The sequence below is a fragment of the Zalophus californianus genome, chromosome 9 (assembly GCF_009762305.2).
Source record: "Zalophus californianus isolate mZalCal1 chromosome 9, mZalCal1.pri.v2, whole genome shotgun sequence".
Taxonomy (NCBI): Eukaryota; Metazoa; Chordata; class Mammalia; order Carnivora; family Otariidae; genus Zalophus; species Zalophus californianus.
This window is the reverse complement of record NC_045603.1, coordinates 32,421,679-32,437,972: the sequence shown is the minus strand read 5'-3', so window position 1 is coordinate 32,437,972 and position 16,294 is coordinate 32,421,679. Positions and strand designations below refer to the sequence as shown.

General features: G+C 34.4%; 1 pseudogene; it reads right to left on the bottom strand.

The window, feature by feature from the left end:
• Positions 1 to 14,475: 14,475 nt before the first annotated feature.
• On the bottom strand, positions 14,476 to 15,343 carry LOC113922406 (annotated as a pseudogene).
• Positions 15,344 to 16,294: the final 951 nt, after the last annotated feature.

Genomic DNA, 16,294 nt, shown 5'->3' with positions numbered 1-16,294 from the left:
AAGATCCTTTTGATGAAAACATATTTGATGTTATGGCTCCAGAACAATCTTTCTCAGTTCCCGGCTCTGCCCTCCAGGCCCACAGGGGCAGCTGCAGCATATCTCTGTGCCCCTCCTGTGGCTCTGCCACTTCAGCTCTCCTCCATGGCCCTGCCCTCTGAAATAGAGACTGAGCAATCTTGCTCCTGGGGCCTGTGGTGGGAGTGATGATCTCTCCTAATCACCTTCAGGGCCATCTATCCCTGTTCTTGTTAGTATCCTTCCTTCATCTGTCCCCTTTCCTCTTTCTTTTAATCCCAGTGAGCAGTGTTTCTGCTGGTATAATTCCCACTCCATTCCTGGCGTCTACTGACACAAGTGATTACATTCCCAGTTTATACTCATACTAATTTCCCCACCAAATGGTTGTTCAACCACAGCCTTGGTGTCCTCTTCAGAATAAGGTTTCTCAATTTTTTGTAACATGGACAGGCTGAGAAATGTCCAAATCTGCAAGTTCTGGTTCTTGTTGCCTAACAATTCCTCCAATTTATCTCTCTCCTCTTGTATCTTACTATAAGTGGTAAGGAGTTGGTCCTTCAACACTTTGCTTAGAAATATCTTCAGCTAAATATCCAATTTCATTGCTTGCAAGTTTTACCTTCCACACAACACTAGAATACAATTCCACCCAGTTTGTTGCCACTTTATATCAAGGGTCCCCTTTCCTCCACTTTGCAATAACCAATTCCTCATTTCCATCTGAGACTTCAACAGAATGGCTTTTAACACCCATATTAATGACAATACCCTCTTCACGATGATGTATCTATTCTCTAAAATGACAGAAGCTTCCTCTGTAGCTCTCCTCTTCTCTTCCACAGTCCTCAACAGAATTGCCTTTATTGTTTATATTTCTATGAACAGTCCTTTCAAGGCCATTTGGCTTTTTCTAGCACCTACCTCTAAACTTTTCTGTTCTGTACCCAGTGCAAAGTCACTTCCACTTTTTGTAGGTATCTGTCATAGCAGCATTCCACTTCACAGTACCAAAATCTGAATTAGTCTGCTTGGGCTGCCATAACAACATACCATAAATTAGGTGACTTAAACAACAGAAATTTGTTTTTTCACAGCTCTAGGAGATGTAAGTCCAACATCAAAGATGCTGGCTGATTTGGTTTCCTGGGAGAGCTATCTTCCAGGCTTGTATATGGCTACATTCTTCTTGTGCCCTCACATGGCCTTTCCTTGGTCATACAGAAGGAAACAGAGAGAGAGTATGCATAGCTCTCTGGTATCTCTTCTTATAAAGACACTGATCCTACCAGATTAGGCCCCCACATTTATGATTTCATTTAACCTTAATTACTTCCTTAGAGTCTCTACTCCAAATATAGCCACACTAGGGTTTAGAATTTCAACACTAAATTTTGGGAAGAATGCAAATATTCAGTCCATAACACCTGGGTTGCTTTTATCTTTTGACTATCACAAATAGTGTTGTGATCATGGGATACAAATATCTGATTCAGTCCCTGCTTTCATTTCTTTTGGGTATGTATAAAATTTCTGGATCATATGACAACACTCATTAATTCTTTTCAGCAAATATTTAAGTACTTACTATTCTTCAGGGATTTTGCTGTGTACTGAGAACAAGTGACTGCCTATAAACTGATCTCAGACTCCTCTAAGCTTGTAAGGTCAAGGCTATCCCTTAAGGCAAGAGTACCATATATTTTAATTTCCCCAGTAGAAACTGCCCAAGTTTAAAGTAACAACACATTTACTCTCAGTAGTGTCCCTCTTTGGGTGATAGGCATCATGGTCACATTACCTAAAGCCAATTCCTAAAGCTCAGGTCCTTAAAATGATTCTACCTAATACATATGCTCATAACTCTTTTTATTCAAGTAAATGTTCCATCACCAGAGTCGTATTCCATTCTTTTATATGACTATTCTATTTTTATCCTCTTCAGTATTTCAGGGATTTTTCCCCTATTAATTAAAGATCATTAATGCTAAAACTTAAAGTGAACAGGAAGTTATAAACTACAAATCTAAGGAAGCAGAGAAAGTCAAAAGCAAGAAAAGGGCACAATGATGCCAATGTGATTAAGAAAACTGCAGCTTGAGCATTCCTCCTCATCTGTCACTTCCTTTATCTTTTGTTTTACTTTACTGTGATAAGACTTAATAGGAAAGAATCAGAAACATGATTTTGGAAGTTTAACATCATCTTTTCACACTATCAGTCATGAAAAAGAAATGAGAACTTCACTTTACTCCTACAACAAAATAAATTACAAATGAAGAAACAAATTAAAAAAAAAAAAAGACCAAAAGCTGAAAGAAATAAAATCAATGGTACAGTTTTGGTGGGGAAATACCCCTGTAAACTTAGAATCAGTTGAAGAAATATTGCTAAAGAATGAAGATATGTGGCAACATAAAATTAGTTAAGAAGGAATAAAATAATATTCATTCATGATACTAGAAGTTATTGGACTCTGTTCTGCACCCATCTTCTCTTAGAGGTGAGAAAAACAAGGATAAAAGCCACAGCTCTGTGCCATAGCATAATCTGAAAGGTAAGAGACATGGAAACAGACATGTCTGATATCATGTGATGAGGAAGAGAGAGAGTTAATACATCTGTATCTGCATCTATATTTCTGAAATGCTTCTCATTATAGCTTCAAAGCAATACATTGTTAAGAACCATGTTTAACACACAAATTTATAGCTCATTCAAACTGCTACTTTTCAAATAGAAAGGATATTTCCAGTTTTTCAAATACATTAACTCTCGGGGTGCCTGGGCGACTCAGTCATTAAGCATCTCCTTCAGCTCAGGTCATGATCTTAGGGTCCTGGGATGGAGTCTGCTTCTCCCTCTCCCACTCCCCCTGCTTGTGTTCCCTCTCTTGCTGTGTCTCTCTCTGTCAAATAAATAAATAAAATCTTTAAAAAAAAATACATTAATTCTTCCTGACCACCATTTATGGATTAGGTTCATATGGATTAGGTTCATCCCTAATTTGGTTCATCCCTCTACACATATCTTAGGTTTCAACTCCTAAATATCCCTTTATTATAAGATTCCTCTTGTGACTTGAGTAAATTTAATAAAATTTTTTCTTTCTTTTCACTATTTATCTTTTTGATGGAAGCCATCTCAACATTTGATTTGTACTTTATCTTTTTAAATAAGTATTCTTAAATATTCTATAGAAATAAGAAAGGATTGATGCACATTTTTAAGACCCCTTTTATTATTAAACTACATTCTTGGTTTTATATAATACAATAATAAAAGGTGACTCTGTGATTTTGTTGCTATTAATACTCTCTTTGTTTCCATTTTGCCTTGTTATTGGCGGCAATATAATATAATGAGAACATTGTCAGCACATAAAGAGACCACACTTGAATTTTCACTTTATAATTTTTTCACTATTTATTAGTAAATTTGATTACTTTTTTTATACTAAAGATTAATAAAACAATATGGGTAACTATAGAGTTATATTATGTGCTCAGAGGAATGATGCTATATAAATTCAAATAGGTGATATTATTATTATTATTATTTACCATTATGTGCCCTTTTTTAAATAAATGCAGTACATATCTTTGCTCTCCATGATGTGCTTTCCATGATTTATCTTCCAATTCCTCCAAGTAATATCTATAGTTGGCACAATATTATAATGTGTTTGTGTATATTGCATATCATCCGTGAGGGAAAATTTTTTGGCAACGCTGTTTTCCAAACAATTCCCTCTCATGTAATCTGTTTCATATTATAATGCCCTAGACATATTAACCTGTATTTGTGCAAGTTAATCTAATTTTGTTCAGTTTGTCCATATTTTTAGATTCCCAGCACCCTTAGCAAGAACTCCCAATGAAACAGCATTGGCAGCATTTCTGAATGGGTAATAAAAGTTCAAAAAGTTAACCATCATCAAACTAAAAGACTTAAACTAGAATACTTTCTTTTTTTTTAAGATTTTATTTATTTATTTGAGAGAGAGAATGAGAGAGAGAGAGAGCACATGAGAGGGGGGAGGGTCAGAGGGAGAAGCAGACTCCCTGCTGAGCAGGGGGCCCGATGAGGGACTCGATCCTGGGACTCCAGGGTCATGACCTGAGCCGAAGGCATTGCTTAACCAACTGAGCCACCCAGGCGCCCAAACTAGAATACTTTCTAATAGACTATAGATACACCTACCAATCCACTTAGCTTGTCTCCTTTGATACTTTTATTCCCAAATAACTTGATATATTCAAAGCAATATTAAATATTTAGAAATATTAAGAAAACTTCTTCTCTTTGGGTTAGCTATTAATCTATTTTGTCTTGGGATGTTCTTCATACAAAGACATATTTATGTTTTGTTTTTGTTTTTGTTTTAAGCATGCAGTCTAACATGGGGCTTGAATTCATGACCTTGAGACCAAGACCTGACCTGAGATCAAGAGTCAGACGCTTAATCAACTAAACCACCCAGGTGCCCCCAGACATATTTATGTTTTAGACGCAAGAATATACAATGGGAAAAAGAAAGGCTCTTCATTAAATGATGTTGGGAAAACTGGAGAGCTACATGCAAAAGGATTAAACTGGACCACTTACTTACACCATACATAAAAAATAAACTCAAAATGGATTTAAGATCTGAATGTGTGACCTGAAATGATAAAACTCCTAAAAGAAAAAATAAGCAATAATCTTTTGGACATGGTCCTTAACATTTTTCTGGATATGTCTCCTCAGGCAAGGGAAACAAAAGCAAAAATAAACTACTGGGGCTACACCAAAATATAAAGGGTTTGGACAGGGAAGGAAACCATCAACAAAATAAAAAGGCAACCTATTGAATGGGAGAAGATATTATAAATAATATATCTGATAAAAATTAATATCTAAAATATTTAAAGAACTTATACAACTTAAAACACACACACACACACACACACACACACACACACAAATATATCCAACTAAAAATCGGGCAGAGGACCTGAATAGGCATTTTTCTAAAGAAGATGTACAATGGCCAACAGACATATGAAAAGATGCTCAAAGTCACTAATCATCAGGGACATGTAAATCAAAACTACAGTGAGATATCTCTGTATCTCACACCTGTCACCTCACACCTGTCAGGATGGCTAGTATCAACAAGACAAGAAATAACAAAATAACAAGTATTGGTGAGGAGGAGAAAAGGGAGCCTTGTGCATGACTGGTGGAAGTATAAATTGGTATAGCTAGGCAGTATAGGCAGTTCTTTAAAAAATTAAAAATAGAAATACCTTATGATCCAGTAATTCCACTACTGAGTATTTACCAAAGAAAATGAAATCATTAATTTAAAAAAATATATGAACCCTATGTTTATTGCAGCATTGTTTATAATAGCCAAGATACTGAAGCAACCTAAGTGTCCATTGATAGATGAATGGATAAAGAACTAATAGAATACTACTCAGCTGTAAGGAGATTTTGCCATGTTCGATGACATGAATGAACCTAGAATGTATAATGTTAAGTTAAACAAATCAGACATAGAAAGAGAAATGCCATATGATTTTACTTATAGTTCAAATCTAAAAACAAAGCAAATGAACAAATAAATAAAAAAAAATTCAGAAACACTCATAAATACTGAGAACAAATTAGTGGTTGTGGGGGAGAGGGGGATAAGAAAAACAGATGAAAGGGATTAAGAGGTACAAACTTCCAGTTATAAAATAAGTCACAAGGATGAAAAGTGTAGCATAGGAAATACAGTCGGTAATATTGTAATAACGTTGTATGGTGACTACACTTATTGTGGTAAACATTGTATTGTACAAAATTGTTGAATCACTGTTTTACACCTGAAACTACATTACATTGTATGTCAGCTATACTTAAATAACAACACAAAATATTAAAAAGAATTTTAAAAAGGGGCGCCTTGGTGGCTCAGTCAGTTAAGCGTCTGCCTTCAGCTCAGGTCATGATCCCAGGGTCCTGGGATTGAGCCCCAGGTCAGGCTTCCACAGGCTTCTCAGTGGGGAGTCTCCTTGTCTCTCTCCCTGTGCCCCTCCTCCCCCTCGCCGTTCGTGTGTGCAAGTGCAATCTCTCTCTCTCTCTTTATCTCAAATAATAAATAAAATTTTTAAAGAAAATTAAAAAAAGAATTAAAAAAAGAAAAAAACATATTTATATATTATGTAAAGATTTTCTAATTGCTATTTGTATATGATAAGACTTTTCTAATTTTAAAATAACACAAACCCACTCCAATAAAACTTCCTCAAAAAAATGAAATTTTATTAGAAAATATTAGAGATAGCTCAAAAAAATTAAAGAAAAATGTAAACAGCAAGACTGCAAAAATTAAGGCAGTGGCCCTAACAGTCACAGATGTCAGATGTCATCATCCTTAACTCTGAAGTTCTAGCATTAATGTGACTCATGTCCTACCTCCACTTCTCTGTTTCTCACTGTGAATTCTCTATAAAGAAACTGTTAAACCAGATTAGATCCCCTTATCTAATCAAGCAAGATCAAGAGGGAAGTATCATTTGAAAGACAAATACATATAGCCCACAGAGTCCTACTTAATTGAATAAGTGTGTGAGGCTCTCAGAGAAGAGGTCCTGGCAATAACATCCCACCAGGTACCAACAACTCTCTCCTATCATAAATGTACATATTACACGCTTGAATGTGTAATGTAAAAATTTTTTTCAGCAAATTCGAGTTGAACGCTTTCTATGGGCCAACTGCTATGGAGAGAGCAATGAACAAGATCTGATCATCTTTAAATTCTATTGGAATTAACAGACTGTAAGGGAATACCCAGATAATTAAATGGGATAATTACCTGTTACAAGAAGTGCTGTAAAAGGAATGAGATCTAGAGAACCTAGGTTGGGGACATACATTTCCTTTAGATAGGTTGTCAAAACAGGCCTCTCTGAGAAATTGACATCTATTCTGAGCCATGAAAGACAAGAGGAAGCCAGCCACGGGAGAGAGGAGCTTCTCCGGCAAAGGCAATAGCAAGTGAAAAGTGTCAGAGGAGAAAAGTGAATTGTGTTTTTGCACAGAAAGGAAGCACTAGGTACAGCAGGAGAATGCCAAAGACAGAGGTAAAAAGAGTTAGGGAAGGTGAGCAGAAGAAAGATGGTGCAAGACTTGTATGTTTATATCAAAATTTTAGCCATAAATCTAATGAACTAGGCTTTGAGGGAAGAGTCTGAAGCATGCTGAGGTGGGGAAGAAGGCTAGGTTTCAAACAGTTCTTTCTTCCTAAAGTGTAGGAAATGGATTGGTCACACAAAAGGATGGACACAAGATATATGTCTATTTCCATAGTCTGGATAAGAGGGAATGGTGGCTTTACCTAGAGAAGTGACTGTGAAGATAAAAATTAAAAAAAAATAATTAAAGTTAAAAACCAAAAAACCACAAAGATGTGAAATTTACTTTGGAAGAGAAATTGATATTTGATTAGAACTGGAAAATGGGGGGAAGAGAAAATCAAGATTGACCCAGATTATGGTTTAGTGGTATCCTTTGCTGAAATGAGGAAGACTTCTTAGTAGCTAAATCATTGTGGTGTTTTTGTTGTACACCCAATTCAAACACTGAATCATGACCCAGGGGTATATTTTCCTTTAGAAAGCCTTTTACCCATAGTTTAAAGGAGGGGATCATTACCAAGATTCTCTGGTTTCAAGCATTGGCTATACCTTCTCAATGTTGGTTACATTCTCAGAAATGTTAACCCCTTATGTTTCCAAGGCAGAAACCAGCAGCTCATGGAACTTATTGCCCTCTTAATCTGAATTAGGAGAAATGTCAAATGTCCTCTTCTTGGTAGGTTGTCAGAGTTCTGGAACTGAATTCTGTTGGTCCTGGGTTTTTGTTTTTGTTTTTCTGGTTTATCTGAGTTTGGGTATGTGTGCATTTCTGACCAAATACTGTAGCTAGAAAGACTGTCTACACTGAAGAGCTTTAGGGTATGATAAACAATTAATTTGGTCAGTAAATATTATTAAACGTCCATTATATGATAATAGGCATACAGCAATGAGAAAACCAAACAGCAACAACAAAAACAAAGCCATAACATCCTACTGAATTCCCTTCTTACTGCAAAGCTGTGAAATATGGGATGCTATGAAGATAAAAAAGTAACAGATGTTAATGAATATTTCACAAGTATGTGCCACGCTGCCTTCTAACAACTATTTATTTTACATGGTTATAATCCAAATTAGTGAAAAAAATTCAAAACCAATCTGACCTGTATTATCAAACATGTTTGTTTTTAATTTCCCAATGAGAATAAAAAGTAGAATAAAGATTTTGTCTTTTGAAGGGGGCATTTCCCATGAATTATACATAAACTGGTATGCTCTAATACCCTTTGCGGTATTAATCAACGTTTGATTCAGTGACCTTATTTTTTGCATGTGTAATTTTCAGTTTATGAGTTTTTTGATTTATAATCAATTTTTGTAAATTGACCATCCATTTTTACCATTTTTTGTAAATTGATTCATATGTTTGCTGCCTCCTCTATACATCAATTTATGAGATAATTCATTTCTAAATAATTAATTTTATCCTCTTCCTTGTGGTTAATAAACCTTGTTCTAATATTTATTTTTTTCTTTTTTTAACAAGTAATTATTAGAATGCCACCAGAAAATAATAGTAAGCAAAAAAGAAAGGCAAAGGAATTTTGCCTTTCTTATCTGCTTCTTCTTGTCCTCTAGTCACTATCCCCTTCCTATTCATTCAAAGACTGTTTGACTTTAGACTTTACAATACAGGTGTAGTTTTGTGAAGTTGTGAAACTACAACCTTCATATGTTATTTGTATGGTGATTGTGGTGGTGGTAGTTGTGGTGTGTGTGAGTAAATAAAATTACTTCAGATAACATTTTGGCACAAAATTAAACATATAAATACACTATGCCAGTTAATTCCATTCCTAGGAATATACAATAGAGAAACTCTTGCACATATCATGTCTCATAGCAAAAGATGATAACAGGAATTTTCTTGGAAATAGCTCAGAACTGAAGCAACACAAACGTTCTTCAAGCTTAGAATGAGTAAATAAATCATTGGTGTATTCATGCAATGGAATAATATATAGCAAAGGACACAAATGAACTGGAGTTGCAGGTATCAGCTTGGTAACACTCAAGAACTTAATGTCAAAGGAGCAAATATTCATACAGTATTATACAAGTATGTGAATAGATGAATATCCATAGAGTTGAATATCAGTATATTTACAGTACATATTGAAAATATAATAAAGAAAACTAAAGAAATATTCACCACGGAACTCAGAACTATGGGAGGTGAAAGAAGAGGGGTACATAGAATACTTCTAAGAAATTAGCAAGGGTCTGCTTTATGATCTGAGTTGTGCACAATTAGTGTTTGCTTTCCTTTTTAAAAAAGCTTTTATTTATTTATTTGAGAGAGTGAGCGAGAGAGAGAGCATGGGCAGGGTTGGTAGGGGCAGAGGGAGAAGGAGAAGCTGACTCTCCCGCTGAGCAGGGAGCCAAACTCGGGGCTCGATCCCAAGGTCCTGAGATCATGACCTGAGCCAAAGGCAGACCCTTAACCAACTGAGCCATGCAGGTGCCCCATGTTTGCTTTCTTTTTATTAAATCTGTAATACTATTGTTATTAATATCATTAAATTAGTAATATTATTATTAAAATATCCACATGGAGACTGAAGGAAAATTTTAGGATTCCCACTAACTTTTTTATTTAGTCCTAGCAATATTTAAGATTCATTTCCTACCTATGTCCTAGGCCATCATCTCTCCAGTATTTTGATAAAGTCCCCCTGTACCCACACCACACAAACACACAAACACATACAAGCATTTACGTTCTGTTGCTGCCTCTTTAAAATCTGGTGCTGAGCCAATATAAATCTTTGATTGTCCCAGAGTCTGTCATCAGTTTTAACATCGGAATGTAACTTTGGGAGGAACCTTCCTGCATCACAGTGGTGATGCTATAAAACATATGTTTTGTTTTTTTTTTTTTTTTTTTGCATTCTTCTTTATGATGTAGTTTTGATGTGAATAAAACTCAATTTACGAAGTAGTTATTTGCTATAACCATTTTTGTCAAAATTTTTTGTCTTAACAAGTTTCTTACAACCTAAGACGAAAAGAGGTCTTTGGTGTCACCAATGCTACTTTCTATACAAATTTCCCAACTTGGCGGCATTAGGAACAAAAAGATCACTTTATTTTCTCCTCAGAAATGATTGTCTCCTCTTCTGCCTTCACACCGTGGCAGAAGTGACTTATAACAGCTCAGTTTTCTATATTTAATTGCATTTTAACTTGGAACCAAGTATAAAGGCAAAAAAGATGAAACTGTAATGACTACTAGTCCTCAGGTGACCTCTGCTGAATATACCAGTCAGCCTCAGAAATGTGATGGTAGTCCTGACGCGGCATCACTGTTATCTCCTACACTATACTTTGATTGACATATGATAATGCCAAGATTATGATGGCTATGTGAAGCAAAAGATAGCAACAATTCTGTTGGATGAATGTGTTACTCTCATTTTAATACTTATTTATAAATTTTCATTTTACTTAGACTTAGAAATCTTACCTACAAGTAAATAAAGATTGGAGAGGTTAAGCTCAAGGTCATCTAGTGATTAGTAAAATCACATGCTAAATTCAATGCCTGGACCATAAAAATCAATGTGCATTTCATTACAACATACTTATCTTATTTCTGAAATCCCACAATACCCGTAGAACAAAACCTTCCTGACAAATCAAAACTATTCTAGCTTACTTAGGTGATTTGGCTTTAATATATTCAGTACTTTACAGAACAAATAAAATGCTATTGTGATATATTCAGATAATAATACAGAAATTACTTGGAAGTGTTTGAAAATAAGTTCTTGCTCTAAGAGTTTCTGCTTAACAAACCTAAAAGTCTATCATTTTTAAATGTCCACATTCTTTGAAGGACACTTAGATATTTTAACAGTTGTAAAGTTGGAAATAATTATAGTTGTATAAATAAAAACTCTTTTCATGCTTCAGTTAATTTTAATAAGTATAATTCATAATAAGTGCAATACAGCATAGGATTCTAATAATGTAAATTCATGCCTTCTGGCCTAGGAACATTAAAAGGCCATGGGGCAGTGGGGAGGGAGCATTTATTAAAATTGAAAAGAAGATTGGGAATATGAATCGGCTTATATGTATATGCATTACAATGCTGTACATTAGCAGTTATATCAACCAATACTATTTTCTCTGTAAGTGTGAGAGAAAAATGCAACACTTGAACCATTGTTTTTATATTGGGAAGAAAAAAAATGAATCCCAATTCAAGGTGACAATAACTGAGTTCAAGTTCTAGTCATGTTGCTTACTACCTCCCTAAATTTCTGAATCCTAGTTTTCAAACAATGAAATAATTTTACCTGCCTTACCTATTGCATAGTGTTGTATTAAGGATTAAATAGAATTATGCCTCTGTGATTTGTTAGATAAATGCATATTAAAATCATATAAGTGCAACTATCTATTGCATTCTCTGAAATAATGCAGTCAAACTTAAAATATATATATATATTTTATTTCAAATATAATCAAGCCGTATTTGAAAGCTACAAAAATCAACTTCAGAATACTTCATGGAAGGGCGCATGGGCGGCTCAGTTGGTTAAGCACCCAACTCTTGATTTCGGTTTAAGTCATGATCTTAGGTCATGAGATTGAGCCCCACATTGGGCTCCGTGCTTAGTGGGGAGTCTGCTTGAGAGTCTCTCTCTCTCTCCTTCTGACCCCCCTGCTTTCACTGCCCCCCCAAATAAATAAATAAATCTTAAAAAATTAGTTCATGGAAAAAGGGGAGAAATAATCAGAGAAATAATGAAATTCTTACAATTGAAAAATATGAAAGCAATGAATTCTACTTCAAATCTTGTGAGATTCAGCTTAACAGTAGCTCGAGGCAAATGCATAGCTTCTGATGAAAATATTTTAGCACCAGAAAAACTGAAAATTGCTGAGCCAACACATCAAATCAAAATTTTAAAAGAAATCAAAATAAACTAAACTAATAATAGAGATAAAGCCATCAATTAATGAAATAGAACACAAAGGAAAGGAAGGTAGAGCGATATGGAAAATTAGATTCACAGAGTAATATTGTATGACACAGATGAGCTTTAAGTTTGGGAACTGGGGGATGTCTTTTTCTTAAAGTATGATTTAAATGAAGTGAGAGAAACTGTAAGAGGTCAGAAATAGAAATAAATTATAATTAATGTATTCAGTTAACAAGTGTTTATTGAACACCTAATATGTGCCAGGAACTACTCCAGCACTTGTTTACAACAGTTAAAAAAAAAAGATAAATATCTGTTAGAGATTTTTATTGTAGTAGGAAAGATTGCTAAGCAAAATTAAAAAGTAAATAATACATTAAAAAGAACTCAGTGAAGCATGGCAAGGTTTTCTGGGAATGGAGATTATAATTTTAAACAAAGCAGTGAGAAAGGCCTTCTTTCTCGAGTCAATCTCATTCTGAAAAACGCAAAATAACTCAGGTTCATTTTTCCATCAAAATCCAGATATAAATATTCAATTGCTTACTTGACATTTCCACTTGGATTTTTAGTTCATATCTCAAATTTAAAATATCCAAATCTATATAGAATTAATATCAAAATCGGCACCACTTTGCCACTAAAACTGCTTGACCTGCAGTCTTCCTCATCAATCAGTGGCAACCCCAGACTTTTGTTTAGTTAGAACAATAAATAATAAGTAGATAAATAAACAAACAAAACACTTCAGAAATCCTTGCTTTCCTCTTTTTCTAACAAAGAACATCCAATTTGTCAAAAAAAAAATTCTCTCAGAAGCAAAGTCAGAAATATCAAAAGTATTTATGTATTTAAAAGGATTTAACACACACACACAAACACACACACACACACACACATACACACACACACGAGTATGTGCATATGTGTATGAATACATGTACATAAATACTTATTATTTACTGGATCAACAGAAATATATCTGTATGTATATATTGCATAATACATCACTAAAATGTTTGTAATTATTTATCTATGTATATGCACACATAAAATATGTATGTGTGTATGTGTAATGTGTGTAAGTAAATATAGAAAATATTTGAGCAATCTTAATTACAGCATTGTTTGAACTCATTTGAATAGACATCTTTAGGGCACTGTGACAACCTCTGAAAATCCACGTTCTTTCTAAGCATATATATAATGCTTAAAAAAATTTCAGTAATACACATCTAGATGCCAGAAATGTGAGAAAATAAATTTCTGTTAAAAAAATTGCAATAAATCACATTTCAACATGTTTAAGAAATTGATAAGAAAAATAACATTAAAGAACATGTATTTCAAAATTTAAAATGAATATTTAATTTATCAGTGAGTGAAGTCAAAAATCATTAAGCCCAGTAGGAAAGACAGTCACTGAATGATGGTCACTGTACCATAACAAGTTAAATTTGTGCAATGTAGCTGAAATACAGGAAATGTATGATTTTGAACATTTACATTTTTAAGAAGAATCAGTAAGCTTTACAATAGCTATACCCCAAATAAAAAGCAGAATAAATCCATAGATATAGTACTGAAAAAAAAAATTAAGGATAGGACATATCTCAGCAACTGAGGTATATAGATTCAACAGAAAACAAAATACAGATTCAACAGAAAACAAAAACAAAAGTTGGATTCTTTGAAAAACTATTAAATATGAACAAAACTATAATGATAGTGTACGGGCAAGTCACACACATAAAAATAAATGCAAATATCCTCAGCAAAATATTAGAGTATACTCAGGAATGATTAAGGGAGATAATTCCCTATTGGACATTATTTCAATTATACAAATTTATTTAAGGGTCAGGGATGCATATTGTTCAAAATTAGAAAATTAGGAGGGCCTGGTTGGCTCAGTCAGTTAAACGTCCTACTCTTGGGTTTCGGCTCAGGTCGGCTTTGATCTCAGGGTAATGAGATTGAGCTCTACATTGGGCTCTGTGCTGAGTGTGGAGTCTGCTTAAGATTCTCTCTCTCCCTCTCATCTGCCCCTACCCCCACTGCTCACGCACAGGTCTCTCCCTCTCTCAAACAAACAAACAAAAATTAGGAAATTAATGTTATTCAGCTTATTACCATATTAAAAGAGAAAATATTAATTGCCAAAAAAACCTTTTGATCAAATTTAAAAGTCATTATAAATAACTCTGTATAAAACTTTTAGCAAACCATAATAAAATGGTACACCTTAACTTCATAAAGGGCATCTACCATAAACCTCCAGCAAATATCATCCATTTTTTTCTTTTTTTCTTTTCTTTTCTTTTTTTTTTTTTTTGATGGATCAGTTATTTAATTAGGTTCTTTGTAAGAAATTTAGAACACCAATTTGTGAGAGAAAACACAGAATGCAGATAGCCTTGAAGCTGAGGAACAGCTTTGATCGTTGGCAGAATTTGTGAGTCCACAGCTTTCTGATCAATCTTGCATTGCTCTGTAATCTCATATTTCTGTTTCTCTGAGTCAAAGAGGTGTCCGGGTTTACTTCTTCTTGAAGTAAGCATCAGTGAGATGTTTGGGGATTTTCACACTGTTGATACCAATTTTGGTGGAGATGGCAATGACAAATTTCTGGTGTGTTCTACACAGAGGAACTCAACTGAGGGCCAAAGGTCCAGTCACAAGTAGTAAGCCACTGCTCAGTCGCTATAGGGAAACCACCCTCTTGCCTCTGTGGTACGCAGTGAGGATGATCAGAATGGTCCCAGGAATGATACTTGCTCACAGTTTTCTCACATGCTGCCTAAAGGGTTTTTTACTGTGGCTCAGCAGCTTTCAAGGTGCATCTTCAGTCGGATAATACCTAAGCATTTTATGAAGTTTAACCACTCGGGTACCACCATTCTTGTCACCACCAACTGGTTTTGTGACAGTAGCAAGAACCTTCTCTTTTTCTTCTCAAAGCTGGATTTAGCTACTGACTCTTCCTCTTGTATATGGCCTTTCTGGCCGATCAGAAATATCTGCCAATTTTTCTGATTAGGACAAGGTTTCAGCTGTAGTCGGGCTTCCACTTCTTTGGCATTTTAGCCTCAATGTTACTTTCTTAACCTTGGCACCAGGATCAGCCTTCTTGGCTTCAGGTTTCTTTTCCTTAGCATCCAGCTTCTCAGCTTTTTTCACCCACCATCTTGCAAGATGGGAAAGAGCAAACATCATCCATTTCTAACATTAAACATCTTCCTTTAGGATGAAGAATGTGACAAGGACACCCCAAATAAGTGATTCTATTTAACACTGAAGTAAAAGATCTAGCCAACCCAAGAAGTAAGAAATATAAACTATTTTAAGAATTAAAAATTGGATCTCTGCTTCAAGCCATGTTGTTGTAACAGGAAGAAATTTGCCCATCCACCCTAGAAGCTAGAAGACAAACAAAATATTTGGAACAATAGTTTTCAAACATTAAACAAGACAGTGCAAAACAGTGGTCCTTGAGAAAAGCAAAATAAATAAATGGAGCTCTAGGGTTGTTCGAGATCACAGTCTGTAAAGAATTTCTAGTGCAGAGCACAGAGATAAAGAACCTAAAAAAGGTAAAATTTGATATTTTCTTTTCATAACTATGAACAGGAAAATGTCAGCCACCACAGTTGCTATTCTATATTGAATTGTAGACCATAGTGGGTAGTATTTTGTAGAATATATAAGATTTGGGTAGTATTTTGCAGAATATACAAAATGCAAAAACAAAACAAAACAAAAATAAACTTAAAAATATAAAATGGAACAGAAGAGAAAAATATAGCAAAACAATATTCATTAAGTCCAATTTAATCCAGCCATGACTCATTAGAAATAACTGAAAAATAAACATGTCTCATTAATCACATGTACCTAAGAATAACTGACAATACATATGCAAGGCTTCTAAATAAAAATTAGTTAAATTTTATTGAAGGATATAGAAGAAAAAGATGCAATATTAATGGATTTTAAGACCCAATATTATAAAGAATCAATTGCTTTTCAATCCATTCTCAACAAGTCAATGCCAATAAGAACCTCAAGATGATGCTCAAATTTATAAGGAAAATTCATAACAAGGAAAAGATCTTAGGAGAATCAAAATATTTTTTCAAGAAAAAGGAGGAAAGGAAAATCAAT